Here is a 22174-nt window from a genome sequence, read left to right on the forward strand (position 1 = left end):
CCTTAATATTCTTTCAGTTGACTTCCATAAACTGCCTATTTCTTTCTGGGAAGAGGGTTGGAGGAAGGAAAGTAAATGAAAAATGAATGCGTGCATGAATTAATGAACAACTGAATGAATTACATATGAACAAATATATAAATGTATATGAATCTATAATGTAAATATATATTTATATATGATACATACCTATATTATATATAAAATATATAATGTAAGTATATATATATATAGCATCCTAGCTACATATTTATTTACATTTATTCAATAAACTTGCATGAACTACCGAGGCAGATTCTATGTAAACCCCACCTGAAAACTAGCCTTCTACTATAATTAAATCCCAGCATCTGTGACTGTGTGTATGTCTGTCTCGTGTGTCTGTGTCTACCCTCATTCCATTGAATCTCATTCTCTAGAGACTTTGAGTTAAAGGAAAATCCATCTTTTTTTGGCCAAAGAGGATTTGGCGTTAGTTAATTAAATTCCTCGTAGGCGTCTTTCCTGATGCAGGAATACTAAATCCAGAGATAAGTTGTCTTGGCAACTGTTTTGGCGACTGTTAATAGCCTGCTCTTTAGGCTTGTGAATAAAGATGTTTGAGAATGTAAATCACCAGTTGAGGTTTAACAGATTTTATTCTCACTTTTCGAAAGAAGCTGGACACTAATTGATAATACAGTACACTTTTATTTATGTGTGAATAATAAAGCAACGTTCATAGCTCAGCCCTTGGACGATTACATATATTATTCATGCTTTCAAAATGTAATAAAGATACATAATATCAGTTTTCCAATTAAAGTTTATGACCAAGCTTGGTGATGGTTATAGTTTTTGGCAGAGATTTTTAATTTTCTTCAAATGCTTTCTTGGGATTCACAAAACAGCTTCAAGCATAAACATGTTTCGCTTGGGAGAACAGGAGGGGCAGAAACTAACACACGTGCACACGAAGATGACATATATATGCTAACATTTTCCAGGTACTGAATCTAGCAAAAACTGACAATAGCCCTATTTTAAAAAATAATTTCTTTTTAATTAAGATATCCTTTCAGGGTTCACATGCATTAAAGAAATTGGCTACTGAGTTAATTTGTTAACCATCAATTTTGTGACAAGCTAATGTGCACTGATGTCCATTCTTAGCACTAAAAGAATATGTGCCAATAAAACCATTTTTACTAGATAATAAAGTAATCCTCACTTGAGAGGCTTCACATTGAATGCTTAATAGAAATATAGGGTATTCAACAATTATGTAGGATTGAAACGAGCTTAAGATCTTTTGGTCCAACCTCTTTACATAAGAGGACACTGAGATCCAGAAAAGCCATAAATATTGTGAGTCTTTTGTAACTATGATCAGGTCATAAGCTCCCCATCATTGTCAATGCAATGTAGAGGGTCCTGCCATAGTGGCCTTCCATGTACTTATTTCTGGCTAAAATAACCCTGTCATGATTTTTTTTTCCTTCTCATAGAGACACATGGTATGATTTAAAGGTTTGGACTTCTGAGTCATTTACACTGGGTTCGAATTCAGATTACTTAAAAAAAAAATCCAGCCTCCATAATCTTGATTCCCATAAAATCCTTATGGTCAGGTAGCAGCCACTCTATCTATAAAATATATGGAGGTGTTCCATCACCTTGAAATTATAAAGATAACAAAGGATCCCACTCTGCCATGAGAACTTCATATTGTGTACAATACATGGTCAGAGTCCTTTAGCTCTACAGAAAAATGTGTGTTTCAATGTCATTCTCCATTTATTGCCCAGAGGTAAACTGTTCTCATTTGGGGCTGCTGAGGAAGAGATACTAGCTTGTCATGGCTAAATCTTTTTCTCTGGGACCCATCCTGTCCTTTTCCCCTGGAAGTGAATCTGCAACAAAATACCTTCTTGTTTTTTTTTGTCTTAATACATCAAAGTTAAGAAGGACAAGATACTATGTTCCCCGCCCCCCCCCCCCCCCCCCCCCCCGCTAGTAGAATGTGCTTGTCCACCACTTTTCAAGAATATGATACAGCTCTTCAGTAGGACTCACTCACTACGGCAGTACTGTCTGATAAAAATCTCTACAGTAAAAAAAAAAAAGAAAAGAAATCTCTGCAGTAATGGGAATGCTCTGAGTTACCCTAACAAATATGGTAGCTATTAAGTAGCCTCATGGGGCTTTTGAGCATTTCATATAGAACTAATGTGACAGGTGAGCTGAATTTTATACTTTACTTAATTTTGGTTCATTTAAATTTAAATATCCATCTGCGAGTAGAAGCTACCATGTTGGACAGTTCAGGTGGAGAGGTTGGATGGGTAGGTATCAGGAGCCTGCCTCTCTACCTCCCTTCCTTTTCTTTCTTCTCTTTCTTCCTGCTTTCCACTTCAGGTTTTTTCCTTTATACATGATAAAGTAAGCCAGGCCAAATGGGGCTTCTTTGAAGGCAACATATTTTGCTTTTTACTGGAATCTTTTTGGGGATGGTCCTTAAACTGGGAAAAAAATGGCAGTATCAGGCTCTGTAGAATCCTGATAAGGAAATCCTTTCCTTTGAGGTTAAGGTGATCTGGGATCATCCTGTGCCCCTCCAACCACACGTTATAGGTAAGTATCCATTCTGCCAGAGTAGAACACAAATCACGATTGAGCATCTCCTATATTACAGAGATTGACATTTCTTGATATGTTGTAGTAATGTCTTATCCCCTTTAAGTAACCTGATTAGATCTTAATGCCAATAGCTTTTAGTGCTTTAAGTCACTAAGTCTAGACTTCATTCTTAAAACAGATAATGATTTTATTTTTAAAGGCTTTGCTCATTTATGTCTAGTCTCTCCATCCCGATGTGTTAAGGAGAGATACTACACATGTCACAATCAGTTTTTAAAATTTTGTGTGTTCATTCATTTCACAAACATCATCCTTCCTTCATCCTACTAGTGCTGCAGGGAAACAAAAGAAATAAGATGAATATGAGCATTTGCATTATAAGGTAGAGGACAAAGTATTTCATAGGTAGCCTTTAGGAAGATTTCCTAGTTTCAATTGAAATTCACCTCTTCCACCTCTAATGTCTGGCTTGGAGATTTTTGTTTAGGGAGGCCTTTGTCTTTAAGCTTCTGAAGTCACATCCTTCAACAGCAATTTCTGAGTGCATGGCCTGTGGCTACTGAAGCCCAAGACCCCTTCCTTTAAGATTTGACTTTCTAGCTACCAGCTGGCTCACGACACAGTCAGGTAAGAATCAAAAGCCATTCCTTCTTGGTAGCTGAATACAGGCTGCTTTCTAAGGCTATTGTTCCAAAAATTACCTCCTAAAACCGCACCCAAATGTGCAATTTACCCACTGTGATGACCATGCTTATCCTTCAGCAATGTCCCTGACTTCTCTTAGTTGTCTGAAATATCCTTTTCATATTTTTTTCTGATGATGTGAATGGTTTGTTTCTAGCACCCTTATAAAAATCCTTGACATCTACAGTGGTGTAGTAACCCACTTTGTACCCCACTCATCAGCAATGTGATCAACGGGACCAATATTCTAAGAAAAATCATAGTGTACGTGAAGGAAACAATTCTCCATTCATTTAATATTTTGGTACTACCTGTCTGAGGACCTGTGTCTGGGGATATTTATTTTATTTAATAGCAATAAGAATTATTAGCAGGTTGTCATTACCATTCGTAGTTGTCAGGGAGGAAATTGATGCCCAAGAAGTCAAGCAAATTCTGCAGAATTTTGTAGCTCCTTGTGATAGGGTTGACATACAAAGCCAGGTCTCTATGGACCCAGGGACAGCTCTTTCCACTTTTTGCACATTTAATCCACTTACAGAAGCAGTCTGGTGTGAAGCATAAAATCCATACTTCATATTAGTTTCCAGATGCCCTTTGATTCACTTTCCAGTGAATCTTATGTACTCATTATAGCAGGTCTGACAAAACTTGAAAATACAGATATTTGTTTGAATTCGTTTGTGTCCTTAAAATTTTTTTTCTTTAACAGTATTATAAAGTAAAATTGTTCATGAAGTAAAATTTTCTGTTATTCAATTAATCCTCACTATGAATTCTTAAAAAAATTTATGTGGGTCTGTGTGTATATGTGTATTTTGTCTCCCACCTACACACATTTATATCCAGTCTTGACATTTGAATTTCTGTTCCTGAATTTTTCCTTTTAAGATAAAAAGGACTTTCATTTTCTGAAGACATTGATTTAAAAGGTTGGTTCTCAATTTGAGTTCATCTAAAAGTTGGCCACACAACTTTGACAAACATGATTCACTCCTGGGGCCTCATTCTCTCCACCTGTGAGATGAGAATGATGGCCATGTTACTGTTCCACTTCTTTTTCATGGAAGTAAACACCTATAAATGGATTTGACATAACCAGTACCTTCCCCTTAGAAATGAAGCCTGGTTTATTTTTGAGTACATTGTTGTTTCTTGATCTGTCACTTGCTCTTCAGTGGTGATAAAGAAATCACCTGCTCATATAACTGCAATATCGTGCCTGCTGTTAATATTCAAAGCATTCTTTTCAGCATGGAGAACCAAGAACCCATGGTGAAGAATCAAGAAATCCTTATTTAATTTTCCAGAAATATTGGAATATATACCAGTAGGCTTTGCACATAATTTGAGAAAGAGAAAAACCTATAGCAGCCTGAGATAAATCTGTTGTAAGGAAGTTGCTATAATTTTGGGCACAGGGTGTGCAGAGTGGCCACAAGGTGGCAGCCTCTTAGAACACCTGGGCTAGTGGATGTCCTGAGAAATGGCCATGGTGTTTGATCTTGCCTTCACAGCTCAGCCATATCCAGGTCAAGTGTGTGCCAAGGTGAGAGCTGCCAAGGGGTTCATCAGCTAGCACTGATGGAAACCACTTCTTGACGGTGTTTTAAAGCAGTAACTGTATCACTCTTCCATTTTAGAGTGCCATAGCTTTCATAATGCTTTATTTCCCTCAAGAATCTAAAACCTAGAATGGTTAGAAAAAAAGTATGGGGGTAGGACTCTTCATTCTATTTTCCTATTGTTTGCAGTGATTGGTTCTCAACCTTGATGGTACATTAGAATATCCTGGGGAACTTATAAATCAATCTCTGGGGCAGGGTCCCAGAGATTGATTTTTAAAAGCACCCCAGGTGATTCTAAAGTGCATTCAGAGTTGAGAACCATCTTTCCAGGTCCTCACAATTTATTCACTCATTCACTCACCAGTTATTGCACACTTCCTCTGTCAGCTCGGAGCAAGGTGATGGTGATGATGTAAAATGAGATTCTACAATTGTCCCCAAAGACTGTGCAGGTTAGTAATTCAATTCAATGGACGTCAATTCAGCAAACATTTTTCAAGCTCTTATGCATGACCAGGACTATACTAGATACAGAGGAGGCTGAGATGACAGCAGATCCTGCTGTCTGGCTTTTATATTCCAGTGGGTGGTATGTATGAATAATTACATGAGGCAGAATTTGGTATTATTAATGTCTGACCTTTCTATATAACACTTCCCAGTAACACAAAGATTATTTACCAATCTAGATAACTTGAAGCTCACTCAATAATTCTTGAGATGTAAGCAGCTGGCTATCAGTATTTGAGGTTCAGAGAGAAGACTAACATGCTTTGCCAAGAAGAAGCAAGTCAGTCCTCACACTCACACCTACAGACTCCATGGTCTCTGCTTGCTGACTTCTTTCATGCTATGCTGTGGGGCTCAGGAAAGAGTGGTTTTGACTCCATGAGTGAGGACAATTGTTTAAGGGCGTTTTTGTGTATTTGTCTTGGGAGTTTAATTTCCTGGAGAAGAGCAGATAACCATTTCTGTCCACACATTTCCCAAGATCCTTCCTCCATCCAGTCAAAGGCCTCTTCTTGGTGCTATCCTTATGCTCATATCCTTTTAAATGATTTCTTACTTTTACCAACATTTCTCTTTTCTCCAATGTTCTGGATGTCTATTGTCTTGGAGAGAAAACTGAAAGTATTTAGTTCCGTCAGCAGATCTGCTTGTCATGCTTCTGTCAATCATAGAAAGGTTTAATTAGAGGACTGAAAATTAGTCCAAATGTATATAAAGAAGAAGCCAAACAAGTCTCAATTTTAGAGATCTCCATTCTGTCAGCTAATAAAGTGTTAAGCCAAATGCCATCTGGATTGGGACTGGCACATAAGATAGTTGATGATGAACATGTTTTAAGAATTAACCTTATGGCTGATTTGGAAATTTGTCTCTTAAGGGAGTGAAGTGTGGGTGAATATCCTCCTCACATGCAGAATCAAAGTGATATTAACACCCTTCAGAGTCAATCAATATAAGTAGATATTCCTGGGTCACTGTTTTATTTTCCCATAATAGCAGAGAATCCACTAAGTGATTGATTCTCAGAGGTCTCTGGCATTTCTATGGCATAGAAGACTTTGCTGCTGAAGACCTCACGGGGGACTGTGGAATTATCTATCCTTTCCTTAAAGGCTTGGCAATCTTAAATGATTAGGACTGTCCAGATTTAGATGCGAGAGCCTACGAGAAACACTAGAAAATTGGAGTGCGTCCAGGAGGAGACATTTATATGATGAGGAACCTGCACATCCTCCTAAAGAGCAGCAACTGAAGAGCTGTAAAATTTTAGGATGAGGAAGTGAAGATCCAGAAATAAGGATGGAAACATGAGAAATGTCCAAATATGCAAATATCTATTTGTGGAAGAGAGGTTATGTCCATTCTATCTATCTGGCTCCAGAGAGAAGGACAATGACTAGGGATGGTGATGACAGGGGGATACATTTCAATTTATGCTGATGTAGAAATCATTATGCACTATAATGATTCTGCAATAAAAGTGGTTGCTTCATAGCCCCCCCCTTTTTTTCAGAGATGTTCAAGAACAGTATGTCAGGAATGTAGAAGTAGGGATTGAGAAATTGGTTCTAATGAACTTTCCTGGAAATATTCAACAGCTCTGGTTTTCTCCCTCAAGAAGGTTTAGCCCTCATGTCTCTAATTTTGTTCAACACATTGTATCGTTGAACTTCACTCTTTCAAGTGGGAGAAACACTGGAGGGATGCTAAAAATCAGCCATTAGTGTGAAGTGGACAGGTAATCCATTACCCACACTTCTAGGGTGTATAGAACACTAGCCCCTGTTAAATAAGCATATATATGATGATTCTTCTGATGCCAAGTCAGCTGTGTATCAGAGGGGCAAACAGTCCCACGCAACCCGATTCTAGTCTATTCTTCAAGCTCCTTTGCCCCTAACTCTCCCTCTTTACGCTTGAGTCAGACTCAACTACTGAACACACTCTTCTTTACCACACAGTCATGGTTCTGCTTAAGCTATTCTATGTCGGAGAAGTATTCCCTTCCATTCCTCCCCTAGCACCTTTACCTACCTCAACTCCCTTCATCTCAGACCCCACTTTCCATAGGTCGTCCCTAACCCCCAGGGATGTGTTCATTGCCCTTTCTCTGCTTCCATAATACCTCCCTTAAATTTCACTCCCCTCCCTTAAAATTCTGGCACACGTTACTAATTAGTGATGGCACACTTTCTTGGCTGAGCCGGGATTCAACTTTAGAATCCTTTAGAAGTCATTTCAGGAAGCCACTACTAATGAGCCAGAGCAGATGATCCAGATGAAACCTGCCTGCCAGTCCCAATTTGGTGCATGCCTCACTCATGACACTTTCTATGTTGTATCGTAAGCTTTCATGAAATTGTTTTTTTGTACAAGCCTGAAGACACCATCAGGGGAATTGTTGTAATCTTTAGATTTTTAATAAATTCTCACTACTGTGTGCAGGGCTTGATATTGGTCTTCACAAAGATCTCCTTGCTGTGGAGGTGAATGGGAGCTTGGTGGGAAGAAGGTTGGTAGGGCAGAGGGGAGCTCTCGAATGCCTTCACAATCCAGTCTCTGTGTGTCTCCCTGATGATGACCCCAGATGTTACTCTTTGAATGGAGGATAGGGGAGAGGGCACCATAACTGCTGCCTACCTGGGAGATGGGCTGGGAACAGGTTGGTGCCTTTAGGACCTTTTCCTTCAAGGTTCTGAGGGATCCTCTGGCAGAAAGGGTATTACTCGCCTTTGAAATCCTTTTTATTTACTTATTTATTTAATTATTTATTTTTTTAAGAGAGAGAGAGAGAATTTCTCTGGATGCCACGCCCAGCATGGAGCCTGACATAGGGCTCGATCTCATGACCCTGAGATCATCACCGGAGCTGAATCCAAGAGTTGGACACTTAACTGGCGGAGCTACTCAGGTCTCCTTGTTTCTTTTTAAGGAATGCTTCACTATTCAGGCCTTTGTGTGGGCAGCTTCCCATGCTTACCTCCTCTCACTGTGTCCACACAGAGCCCTACCTTTCTTTCTTTTTCTTTTTTCTTCCTTTTTTTTTGGTTTTATTTTTAAAGTTTTTATTAAAAGTTCAGGTAGTTAACATAGAGTGCAATATTAGTTTCAGGTGTACAATATAGTGACTCAACCCTTATGTGCATCACCCGGTGCTCATCACAGGTGCATCCTTAATCCCCATTCCCTATGTCCTCCATCCCCCTCACCCACCTGCCCTCTGGTGACCACCAGTTTATTCTCTATAGCTAAGAGTCTGTTTCATGGTTTGCCATTCTTTTTTTCCCTATGATCATTTATTTTCTGTCTTAAATTCCACATATGAATGAAATCATCTGGTATATGCCTTTCCTGACTGCCTTATTTCACTTAGTGTAATGCTCTCTAGTTCCATCTGCATCATTGCAAGTGAGCCCTACCTTTCCATTGCAAAGTGCTCATTCCTTCCCCAAGGGCCCTTTAAACCTAGCTCCCACCAGCCGTCTCTCCCCTGTGTGCCACCAGGGGGTGTCAGTTCAGCGCTGGTCCACCTTGTGCTTGGCTTGCCTGCAGTCTCCTGTCCTCTCTCCATCCATCACCTCCCCACAGGACCAATTCTTTCCTTCTGCTCTGTGCAAGGAGCTTGGCTTCCGGGAACTTGTCTTCAGTGGCTTTTGCTCCTGAGCTTCCAGCAGTTCAGGAGCATCAGTGAAGAGCAGAGTCCTGGGGCTGATGACACAGGCTTGGAGGCAGATAGAAATGACTCTACCATTCACAAACCATGTGATCTTGGCTTGATGCTAAATGGCATTGAGACTTAGCTTCTTCATCTGTTAAAAAAAAAAAAGTAAATTATCATACCTGCCTCATGTGATTTTGGGGAAAATTAAATAATTCTTGCTGTACCCTTAGCAGACCCTGCCTTGTAATATCAAATTTTGGAGTGAATAACTGAATGTCGTAAAAGATCTCAAAACTAATCTAAACATAAAGATAATAATGAAGTGCTATTCACGAGGCTACGGGTCAGCTGGGGCTTGGGGAGCTCGTAGGGTGCATGTGGTGGGAAATATGACTGGGCAGATGAGTAGGAACCCGGTTCAGGAAGGCCTTGAAGGAAAAGCTGAATGCTTAGGACATCATTGTACTTTTGCTCTCTAGGCAGGAGGGAAAGGACACCAAAGACAGTCATTGATCAATGCCAGCCCACGAGTCCCATCTACAGAAAGGGTGAGCAGTCCTGGGGATTTACAGGAGAACTGAGCAATTCTTTTTTGGAAGAGTACCTGTGATTGAGATCAGAATGCTTTTGCCTTACCTGATGGGGGATGCTTTGAGGAGCCCCATTGGCCCTGTTTCAGGCCTAGAAATTCCTAACATAGTCACTTTCTCGGCTGGTAAACCTTTTAAGGCCCCAACGGCAGGTTTGGTCACAGCTCTTTTATGCAGAGGCTGACATTAGAGCACAGTTCGGTCACCAGTAAAGATGAAGGAGAAGGGACTGTGGGAGAGCTGCCCAGTTGACAAATGTGGGTAGGGTTGACTCGGGTGCTGAGACCAGAGCATGGTGCCAAGCCCTAGGGCGCAGTCTGGCAGTGGCCCCCGCACCTGGCGGCTCACCACTGGGAAAAGATGCTGGTATCTGTTGGACTTCCATCACAGCACGTCTGTGAATTCACCTTAAAGAAACAAAGACCAAAGACTGGGACGTGGGGTGGACATGTGGGAAGGCCCCTGGAGAGGAGGGGGTTCATGGACTCCGCCCAGTTCCAGAGGAGGGATGGTGACCAAGGGTGACATTTCAAGAGGACCAGGTAACCACTCAGTGGAAAAACTTCAGAGCTATCAGACAGTGGCAACCGCTGCTTTACAAATGTCCTATTGGTAGCGATGTTTAAAGACAGGCTGCCACTTGGGGGAAAGGGAGTCATCAGTGGGTCATTCTTGAAGTAGCACTTTAGATGAAATGAACTCTTACTTGGGAAGGAAGAAAGTTGGATAAAATGTATTTTCCGGAGACTTCATGAACTGCAACATACTTTATTTATTCAGTACTCTTGGATGCTCTAGAAGAGTCTCCTGTCTGCCCACCTTTCTAAAGATCCTCACCGCATTGTCTCTACTGGAAGATGGTTCTCTCAGCTAAGAGCAAGAACTATGTGCTATTTACATCTGAATCTCAGCCCATAGGATACTACTTACCATCGAGTAGGGGTGCATTAGATGTTTGTTGAGCAAGTGAGTCTCAAATTAATTTTTTTTTTTTTGTATATAGGATTAGAACATGGACCAAGTCCCTCTTGTGTACTAGATATGCCTATTTGGAATGAAAACCAATAGCTAACATTTATCGCTCTCTTATTACTGGCCAGGTGCTGGGCTTAATGCCTTATACACATTGTCTCATTTCAACCCTACAAACAGCCCTATTAAAAGATCAAGCAGGGATGCCTGGTTGGCTTAGTGGTTGAGGTTGAGCATCTGCCTTCAGCTTAGGTCATGATCCTGGGGTCCTGGGATCAAATCTTGCATCAGGCTCCCCACGAGGAGCCTGCTTCTTCCTCTGCTTATGTCTCTGCCTCTCTCTGTGTGTCTTGCATAAATAAATACAATCTTTAAATAAAAAAAATAAAAAAAGAAAAATCAAGCAGATGTTACTATCATAGTCTTTTTACTAATGAGGAAACTAAGGCATACAGAGGCTATACAGCTCCCCCACGGTTACATAGAGAGCAATTAGATGATGCAGGATCAAAATTTAGGTTGTGTGACTCCAAAGCCAATGTAGTTCATCAGTGCACTATACCATGAGTGAAGGAATGATCGTTAGCGATCATTAATCGGGGCAGTGTATTTGCAAAACATAGCTAACAGTTACTGAGTGCTTTCTATATGCCAGGCACTAAGTATTTGCTCACTTAATCCTTGCAGCAGCTTACAATGTAGGTACTATTATTGTGTTCATTTTATAGATAAGGAACAGGATCCAGGATTTTCAGGTTTATTGGATCCTAAAGCTCATCCTTCCAATGTTATGTGGTCTTCCCTCCATTGTGATACTGAAGAGTGAATAATGAATCTTCTTCTGTAAAAGGTATGTGTTGCTCTAAGAAAACTGTACTTGGATTTGACCTGGAACTGGATCTCAGCTCATCAAATACTTTGTTAGGATAGTAACATTCCAGAATGCTTTCTGCTTGCCCACTGGACATTGCTTAACTAAGCACTTCAAGGAAGGATGGAAGGTGGCAAAGAAACTCCTCATAAAGCCAGTATTGTGGGAAAAACTAATAATTTAGTACCAAGTGTAGATGGGTTTAGGGCCTAGTTTGCCAGTTTCTTGGCTAGAGGACCCTGCAGGCTAACCTCTCCATACCTCAGTTTCATCATCTATAAAATGGGAATGGTAACTATACTCACCTCATAGTGCTGCTATAAAGAGTTGAAGGCACCAAATTTCCTTCCCTTTCCTTGTCATCTCATACTACTTTTCCCTCTTTTTCTCCCTCTTTATGTTCCTTTCCATCTTTCCCTTTCTTCTTCATTTTCTCATTGTCGTTCATAAATTTTTTAAAAGATTTATTTGCTAGAGAGAGAGAGAGAGAGAGAGAGAGCATGCGGTGGGGGTGGGGATGGCTGGGAGGAACAGAGGGAGAGGGAAAGAGAGAATCCCAGGCAGACTCCTTGCTAAACACAGAGCCCAGCACAGGGCTCGATCTCAGGACCCTGAGATCATAAGCTGAGCTGAAATCAAGAGTCAGATGCTTGGGCAGCCCGGGTGGCTCAGAGGTTTAGCTCTGGCTTCAGCCTGGGGTGTGGTCCTGGAGACCCGGAATCGAATCCTGTGCCGTGCTCCCTGCGTGGAACCTGCTTCACCCTCTGCCTGTATCTCTGGCTCTCTCTCTCTCTCTCTCTCTCTGTGTGTGTGTGTGTCTCATGAATAAATAAATAAAATCTTAAAAAAAAAAGAGTCGGATGTTTAACCGACTAAGCCACCTATGTACCCCATGTTGTTCATAAGTTTTTAATGTGGATTTATTACTGCATACAAGATATCATTCATTCTTTTTTCATATTTTCACCTCATCACAATCAACCATACTCCAAAATAATGCTAAACCTTCTAGTTGGATTGAACCCCAAAGCTGCAAACTATGTTCCAAGAAAGTGGATGTGGCTTTAACAGGAAGAGGTGCCCCTGCACCCCTTCTTTGGGTTCGTATGTTTGAGGTAAAAAACTTTCTTGCTGAGAAGAAGGGCAAAAGCTGATGTGTTCAAGAGCACACCTGCGCTTGGGCCAGCAGCTCAGTGTGGGGAGCCGGGGAGCTGGGAGGCATGGCTGGCCAACAGGAGGAATCCAAGAATTTACCACATGAACCCAACACAGCACCTGGGCAGGGCACTTCTTGGGAAAGAAATCCTCCTCTCCTTGCCTGAGGATCCCTATGGGTGTGTTTCAGTGGAGAGTGTCAAATTGTACTTTAGACAAGCAAAGCAGGAAGAGGACTAATCATTTACATCTCGGCTTTTTTTTTCCCTCCCTCCCTAGGGGTGAGGACGTGTGCTGCCTCCTGCCGGGCGTTGTGGGGAAGATTCATTAGCTAATATCGGTAAAGGGCCTTTGATGATGACTCCTAAGTGTTTGCACCATGTAATTGCCATTTTTTTCCAAGAAAATGTCCATATAGTTACTAATTAGGCATTGTTGAAGCACCTCATGCCCCATTATTTTACAGTTGTCTTGCAATTAACTGGCATCAGTACCATTTCAAATGACATTTATTGCCCATTTCCCTGGTTTAATTTTTGGAAATTTTATGGGAAGCCTGGGCATTGTTTCTTATTCACTGTAACTAGAATAATTAACAACGTAAATATGGCTTTGGGTGACGATATTGCCAACTACAACAGTTCTTTAGAGATTTTAATTAAGAACCTACACATTGTACTTCATGTGAAGGTTTATTACGGTGCCAGAACATTCCAAGTACTTCTTCCCCCGAGCCTGTGGCTCATGCCTGAGTGTCCGTGCACTGTTATGCACCCGTATGTCATAACATACGGTGTATGCATATGGTGTATGCGTGTGTATGCACGTGTGTGTGTTCACAAGTGCACGTGTGTGAATGTATGATCTTCATGACCAAGAGTGTGATAAGAGATAGGAGGGCAAGAACAAAGTCCTCCTTTGGCTTAGTCTTCTTTAAGGCACAAACTAGAGAAACTGACTAATGAGCTTTCCTCCATTTCTTACTATAAGCTAGAGATTTGAGTTGGCCCAAATCAAGCATTTGTTAATGTCCACTGTGGTTTCAGGTATTGGACTAGATGTATTTCATGCTTTCTTCAAGCTTTACAAGAAGTCGATGAGGTTTCTCATGTTGACCAAATGAAGGCTTAGGGAGGCTAAGAAAGGCTTCCAAGGTCACACAGCTATTAACAGATGAAGACAGAACTCTGAAGGACTCTGAGCCCTCGGCCCCTTCCATGCTCTTACTTTCAAGCAAAATTGCTGAGTTTTCTATCTAAAAATGAGCCTTGGTCATTTGAAAGACCAACTTGTGCCTTCTCCAGGAAAGCTTACGTGGGACACCTATATATACGTAAATTTTTCCTGTATCTGATAGTACTTTGTATCATTTTTCATAATCCGAGTTTTATTTTAGCTATGCTTGGGGAGGGGGAGGCAATATGATACAACTATTAGGAAAGCATAAGCTTTGGGAGCATCTGGATTATATTTCTCACTCTGCTTCTTCCTATCTGAGTCATCTTGAACAATTCTAGCTGGGCCTAAGCTTCATATTGTTGTTGGAAGATGAGTGGAGAGCATGTATGGAAAGCTTAAAATGTCTCATGGCACATAGAATGTATACAATACATAGTGGTTGGATGGTAGGGTGGATGGATGGATGAATGGGTGGATGGGTGGATACAAAAATATAAATAAGTGAATGAATGGCAGAGACCATTAACAATTTGTACAATGACCTCCCCCAAATTCTGATCACTCAAGTTTATATTTAGTATTAGTTCAGTAAGATTATTTTGCAATAAAAATCTCAAGAAGATTTTTTAGAAATTTTAGTGTTTCTGAGTGGGACCTAGACTGCCTGTCCCTCTGTGGTGAGAAAACTGGACAAAACCCTGATTATGATGAAGCATCCAACTTCTTGACAAAAATTACTACTACAACCAGAATATGGTGACTACTAATGAGCTAAAACATAGGAGTCTGTTGTGTTGGGGTTTCCTTCACCCCATTATCATATATAAGGACAGAGGCCAAGAGGAAGCCTGGACTTTAAATCTCAAGATTCTTCTAAGAATTCCAACCCCATCATGTGTAATTATCCAACTTCTGAAGATCTGTCTGCTATAAGGAGTGACATTCATAGGAACTATCCAAGAAATGGACTCTGAAATGGAGATTTTCTGGTGGAAACTTAGCTGGCGAGGCTTTTACAGAGGTAAAGGCATCTGTCAGAGAGGGAGAGAAGCAGGACTGGGGTAGGGTGGCTGCTGCAAGCCTGAAGCATTTCTGGAACTTGTGGGGTGGGCGTTGTGGGGAGGCCTCAGAGCTGCCCTGACTTGAGAAAGAGGGCCACACATTTGAACCCTTGCAAGTTGTTCCAGGAGAAGGGTTGTTCCAGAAGGATATACCTTGGGGCAAGGCCAGAGGGGGGCAGTTCCTGGGGAGGTATTGAGCTCTGAGCTGTCAGCATCCCATGCCCCCAGCAGCTACAGGAATGGGTTTCTCTATCCTGAGAGGGTGACTGCTGGGTGAAGCACTATGGCATTCACCATAGTGAAGTAGGTTTGAGCTTAGGATCCTTTCCCCTTATGACTGCATCATGATTTTTCTCTCTCTGTCACTCAATTCCTATTATCATATTCACTTTACCACTGGAGATAGAGTTTCAGAGTTAAGTAACTGCCCCAATGACACATCAAGAGAGTGTGGGCTCACCATATGCCACCAAAGCCCATGTACATTTCCTAGGACCATGTACCTGCCTACTTTGATAGCAAACAAGAAGTCACTCATAGCTTGCTAAACTGTTCAACAGTTGCTTGCTGAAACTCATAAGTAGATTGAAAGATACTCTGTGTGTGTGAGAGAGAGAGAGAGAGAGAGAGAGAGTGAGAGCAAGAGTGAGAATAGTTTCAGAGCAAGCAGAAATTTGACTGTTCAGTGTGGTTAGCATCACTCAGGATTTTAGATGAAGAGTAGGCCATTACAACACACTTCACGCTGAGAAGATTCTGAGTCAGGTCTTACTGCTTATAAATATAACTCCATGCAATCAAACCTAGTATACACTTTCTGAGCTGCATTTATTAATTTCCTACTATTTTAGGAATTAGTTTTTGCACATCTATGATGTACTCACTAGGGACGTGCAGGTAAAGGGAGCTCAGAGGTTGGTGACAGGTTGTGTTGCTCCCGGGCTCCAATACTGTGAAAGGATCCTGCAAACATGCTGGCCCGGGGAATACAAATGTTCTCCAAAACTTCAGTCTGTTCCACCATTCCCAATCTGAGGTGGAGACTGCAAGAGGGAGGGAAGGAGAGAGAGGCTTTAGGGAAAAGATAGCACATTTACTCCAGCCTTGAAATGTCCTACAACCCAGGAAGCTGTGAATGTTCAAGTGGCCGTCTCCGCCAGAGTAAGCCCCTGCGGGGTTGGCTGGCATAATCATCAGCCCAGACACTTACAGATGCCAGCTTCAGGGCTGCATGAGCTCATGAAGGCACAGCAGCCAGTGGGAGGCTTCTCTCCACACAGGACCAGCTCAGGCATGCATCCTTGCCCCTTACTCCCCCAGCTCACGAAGAAAGGCTGGGCTTTAGCTCACCATCCCATGTTTACAAAATATTTGCTCTTACCTGCCCAGGCCTCCTCAGGGTCTGTGAGCCTCCAACAGGTGCAAAGGATTCTTGGCACCTCTTCCAACTAAATGTGAGAGCAGAGTCTGGCTGGTCTCGCGGTTAAAAGCAGAATGAAGTGGGCTTGAGTTCTGGTTCCAAGGCTTGCTGGCAACTGGCAGGCTACTTCACCAGTCTGGGCTTTGGTTGCTCCATCATCTGCAAAATGGCTTGGCGGGGGATGGGGGTGGTTAATAGCCATCCCCTATTGGGAGAAGCAAATGGGAGAAAGTTATAGCTCCACACAAATGGCTGAATTCAGATTACATTGTCACTTATTGGACATGTACCAAAGGCTGGGTATGGTGCTGGAAACATCTGTTTGCATCATCTTCATAATCAATTGACACCACAGTCGCCTTCTGCGAATTTGCAGAAATGGAACTCATAGAGACGATTTGACTTGCTGGTTGCCAGCTATTGAGCCTACGCTGGTTCCTGATATCCAGTGTTGCAGAGATTAGAGACTGCCTGGGCTGCAGAGGGGGCGAGATAATAATGTTTGCCCAGCAGGTGGTGTGGGACCAGATGCTGTCTAACTCTCCGCTGATACCCAAGGTCTATGATCTGGTGGCTGGGTGAGGACCCCTGCTGGCCTAATTTTGTGGGCTGGTGTGAAAGCCTTGAGGTTGGAGGTTTGGATGAAGAGGACAAAGGATCCATGTTTCATTATTTGTTTAGTCACTCCTTGGATGCATTGAGTGCTCCTCGTTTCATGCCACTACGTTGTCAATGTCCTTTGCACAAAGATCCCAATGCTGTCAGATGCTGCTTGGCCTGCCTCTGCTTCCTGCTGAAGCCTCACCTCCCCAACCCTGCTCCCTTGGGGCCATCAGGCCAGCAGCCCCAGGGGCTGCTCCCTCTGGCCTTTGCGAGTGCTGCTGGCTCTGCCTGGAACTCCCTCTGCGTGGCTCTTGTATCATCTTTTCATCCTCCAGCTTTCAGCCAAGCATCTTTTTCTCAAGGCAGGGGATTCTGAGGTCCTGGGGCTGGCTCAGTGTCCTTTGTGAATCACTAATAACAGACCTGTCTTTCTTTCCTTCAGAGCACCTCATTCGCTCTGCAGCTATACATTCTCTGATGGATTAACTGATTAATATTTGTCTTTCCTTCTACACTGTAAGCCCCATAAAAGCAGGGGCAGTCTATGTGGCTGGCGCAGACCTTCTGATCACAGACCACCTACCATGTAAATACTCTCTAAGTCCCAGTCAGTATCCAATCTGTGAAACTGGTGTTTGGTAGGTGTTAAATAAATATTTGTGGTTCTCTTTCAAAAAGCTGTCTTCCGTTCTTTACGAACACTAATTCAGTTCCTACCCGCACATTCCTTAATGGGTCGAATGACTAATAAGGAGTGAATGGGGGAAGGAAGGACTGGTTATCACTGGTACTTGCCATACACTTAACTGTTTGCAAAGCTTGCACTTCAATGAGCACCTGTTATTGTGTTGTGGGGTTTCAACCTGTGGAGGAGAATTCAAGGTCTGGTCTGCTTATCCACCTGGGAGCTGGTATCCATAGTAACAGGGACTCTTTGTGTAACATGGGGGGGCATAGACTTTGGAACCAGACTTCCTGGATCGAAAGCCTGACTCCACCACCTATTGGCTCCATGAATTTAAGTGAGTCACTTAACTGACCTTTGAGTCAGCTTTGCCATCGGTCAAATGGGTTAATAATAGTACTTATGTTGTAGGGTTGTTGTGAGGACTGAGTATTTTAATATTTGTTTTATGAAGTTTTTAGAACAGCTCCGGACATGTAGTTCATGCTATGTAATGCCTGCTATTGTTTGATTTGTTTGGGAGGTCATGTTATGCCTTCTCGGGTGCCAGCCCCTCTAGCCACTCGCTTCCTACTTCTGCCTCCCTTCTGGCCTGAGTTGCCAAAATCTGACCATTTCCTGAGCCTCGTCGATTATGACAGTGTTTTTTGTTTCTCCGTGATTTCGGTGGAAAAGGAAAATTTCCTTCCAATTTTGATTTTCAATTTCAAAATTAAAATTGTCCATTTCAAATTCAATTTCAATGTGATTTTTCAGTGAAATTTCTCCACTGGTAGAAAATTGACCTGTACTTCCACTTAAATCTCAGCTCTGCCCCAAGAAAGTTTGGTTCCACAGGTTTAATCAACCAAAAACAGCGGTGTTGGGAGGCGAGCAACCTTGAGAAAGCTGGCTTTTGCCAGCGCGGGTGGCCGCAGTTCACTTCCACTGGGCTAAGTGGGGCTGCATAAATCCTAGTGTTAGTTTTGTGTGTATCACCGCTCTTCTTTCTCACCTCTTATCAGACTCCTGGCTAGCAAGCTGATGTTAAGAGAAAAGGAATGTTCATGAAATGCCTTTGTTTGATGGTCCGCCAGCACAATTTAAAAACAGAATTAGTTATTAAGGTTCACTCAAGTTATGGGGGTCGAAGCTTTAAAATGTGATCTGGCTAAGACAGAAAACATTGTCTGGGGAGGACAAAATCCACAGTCCACAGAGGTGTGACCCAAACCCACGTTCTATAGCAGTTAGGGCTTTGGTGGCCTTGGGGAAGTCCTTTCCTGCCTCTCGGCCTCCTCATCTGTTAAAGCAAGCACTTCAACCATCTATTCCATAAATATGTATTGAGTTCCTTTTTTTTTTTTTTCTTATCCATGAGAGACACAGAGAGAGAGAGAGAGAGAGAGGGGGGCAGAGACACAAGCAGACTTCATGCAGGGAGCCCGACATGGGACTCGATCCCCAGTCTCCAGGATCAGGCCCTGGGCCGAAGGTGGCGCTAAACCACTGAGCTGGTAACTATTGCTGCCCCAATATTTGTTGAGTTCCTACTATGTTTCAGACACTGCTGGACTAGATGAACTTGTGGATGTTTCACAGCTGAATCATCTGCAAAGCCCATCTATGAAACCTCAAATATGCTGAACTGGAGAGTGGGAGTGTGATGGACTGAGTTGTTTTCATCTGTGTGATTAACACAGAGCATGAGGTGCAAATATTTGGTAATATTTGGGTGCAAAATAAAAAATGATAAAATTGTAAGTTTTCCTCTAGCACAATCTTAGATACTTCCAAAAATTATTGACACGGTGCCTTTTTGCTATGATCATTTGAAATATTTCAATGTCCTCTGTGACTTCCTTTTTGACCCCTGCAGCATTTAGAAGTGTGTTGTTTAATCTCCAAATGTTCCCATATATTTTTTTTTAGTAATTGAAACGCTAATTTCTTTCCTTTGTACTCAGAAGTCTAGAAGCATTGCAGTGTTTCCTTCCCGCTCTAGAAGAAACTCTCTATATATGTACCATCCAGCCCTAGGCCAGAAATCCATTTCCCCAGGTGGCATTCTGGAAACTCCTATCTGCACCGTGCCTTTCTCTTTAGTACACTGCCTGGTGAATTCTAGTGGCTTCAGGAGCCTTCCACTCCGATCTCTTCCTCCTCAGCTTAACAAGAGTGCCGTCCTTTCCTTGGGCTCTTTTCCTGGTGACATATGGGAACCTGGAAGGTCCCCAAGGTAGAAGGTTGAGAAAACATTGAGCTTGTCACATGTGTCTGCTTTTTTGCTAGTACACAGTTCTGCACTGACTCCACTCTCTTCCTCTCCGGCTTCTTCAAAAATGCTTTGCTTATTTTGCCCACTTTTATAGTTGTTTACAGTAAAGGGAACAGGGAGCACTCTAGAACCCATGCTGTGTCATGACCACACCCAAAGTATTCCTTTTTAAGGTACTCCTATTTAAGTTACTAATAGTAAACAGAAGAAAATGGTTTTGGAAAGTTAGGTTTTAAAATGCATGCTTTTAAAATTTAACAAAATGTATTTATTTTTATCGACTTTTAATTTTGGTTTGCATGTTTTTTAAAGATTTTTATTTATTTGAGAGAGAGAGAAAGAGAGAGCACAAGCAGAGGGAGAAACAGACTGACTCCTTGCTGAGCAGGGATCCTGATGCAGGGCTCAATCCTAGGACCCTGGAATCATGACCTGAGCCAAAGGCAGACGCTTAACTGACTGAGCCACCCAGGTGCCCCTGTTTGCATTTCTACTAACAAAGAGAAAAATTACTATTTATGAACTTCAAAGAGAAAAATTACTGAGTCAGTTTTTCTCGATTTCTGAACTTCCATCACTCTGAACAACTAAATTGAACCTGCAACTGCTATTATAAAACCTGTTTCTAACAATACCTAAACAGTGCTTTTTTTACTTGATGCTTTTTAAAGATAACACAAAGACCTAGTTAAGAATGACTGATTTAATACATAAGATCAACTATGGTTGACTTTAGCACAGTGCTTCTATCTCACGGCACAGATGACATCCTAATGGAGCCATGATAACCAGTTGACACCTTCCATCTCCACCCTTAGGAGATGGTGAGTCCTTTAATAACATGTTATAGGTAATATTGCTCTCCTGCTCCTATCTGGATGTTCATACTGATTCATGCCTGATTCTTTCTGTTTTGCTCTCTTCTGTATTTCACACTTGTCTCTGCCAGATATGCCAAATAATTCTATTTCATAGAAGCATGACTTTATACCTGTATTGAAAGTCTAGCTCTGAGAATTTGTGAAAGCTTTGTCTGTAATTCCCTGTATTATGGATAGAATCTTCACTTATTGCATTTCTTTTAGCTATTCTTGTTCCTACTACCTACTGCACATACCCATGAAAATGTTGAAACATAAGTTTTTGGTTTTTTTTTCCCCTCCGGAGTACATTTGGCAAAAGCACAGTGCTAGAACTCCTTGTTATCTGGGAATAATGTCTGCTCTATACAGCTCTGTACGGTTCTAGGCTAGTTGGCTTTTGATGAAAAGAAAAAAAAATCCAATTTCATGCTATCTGAAAAAAAATCTGTTTCACTGAGTCAAAGGTTATTTACCCTATACTAATTCCTGTGTTGCATTGTTAAAATAATTCTCAGCTATAACAATCTCAGGATTTCCCTTTTAGTTATGTTATGCTCATTTAGGATGGTACAAATGAACTTAATAACATCCATTTTGAATGTTTGAAACAGCTTTTCTTTTTCTTATGGTTCGTTCATATAAGATAAGACCCTTGGAGCACTGAATTCTAGGTAGATGAGATTATTCTATCTTCCACTCATTTGTTTGGCTTCATTAAACAATTATAGTTTAAAATCACAAATGCCACTCTTTTTGGGAAAAGAATGATGCTTTTTACTCTGGGGAACACAAAAGAACCAAACCCCCTGTCCTCAAGTTGCTCAAGGCATATGTGGAAAACAGCTACATGCAAAATTAAATGACAACTCAAAATATTTGAAATGCAAACAAACAAACAAACAAACAAAAACCCCAGAAATTTTGTGAAATACAAATGAGTGGGACAGATAATGTGGACAAACTGAGGACTTGAATGGGCTGAGAAATCTCTTCCAGGAACACTGTGTGGTCAAGGAAAGTTTGTCCAATGTACGTTCATCTCCTGTAGCCTAAAAAATATCTCCATGCTTAAATCCCATGATTGAGTTTATGCACAAAGGTTTGGAAAGCACTTTGTTCTTTGAAATGCAATAGGGTGTGCTGTCTAATTTGCTACTCTGTCTCCTTATTTAACACATAAGTCACCGCCATTATGCTCGGCTATCTTTTTCTCTGTAAGGAACCTCATCTGCTTTCTAGAACCCTGATTCTCCCCTTCTGTTAGTGCCTCTACACTTATGTGCAAGGAGGAATGGAACTGGCTCCCCATTCTGATTCTGAACAAGGTTGTAGGCCAATGTGGACTTCTCTGCCCGGATTGTCTGTGAATGAGGAGCAATGGACTAGAAGAGCATCTCCAAACACACCCAAAACTGTCATTGGATTGTATGTGGCCTCTTGGAAGAAAATAGTTGCAGATACAGCTCTGCATGTTAT

At 41.7% G+C, this 22174-nt stretch overlaps 1 long non-coding RNA gene across 2 annotated transcripts in view; it reads left to right on the plus strand.

Moving 5' to 3' along the window:
* Positions 1 to 22174, plus strand: part of LOC111098549 — a 41228-nt gene that overhangs the window by 17186 nt on the left and 1868 nt on the right. Inside the window, exons 1-3 of one of the 2 annotated variants that reach the window (XR_005368639.1) lie at positions 10405 to 10598; positions 11333 to 11454; positions 12910 to 12970. This is a non-coding gene — a long non-coding RNA (uncharacterized LOC111098549). Of the gene's footprint in view, positions 1 to 10404; positions 10599 to 11332; positions 11455 to 12909; positions 12971 to 22174 lie in introns of those variants that run through there. The other variant, XR_005368638.1, reaches the window with a different exon arrangement.

This window comes from Canis lupus, chromosome 13, assembly GCF_011100685.1.
Source record: "Canis lupus familiaris isolate Mischka breed German Shepherd chromosome 13, alternate assembly UU_Cfam_GSD_1.0, whole genome shotgun sequence".
Classification (NCBI taxonomy): domain Eukaryota; kingdom Metazoa; phylum Chordata; class Mammalia; order Carnivora; family Canidae; genus Canis; species Canis lupus.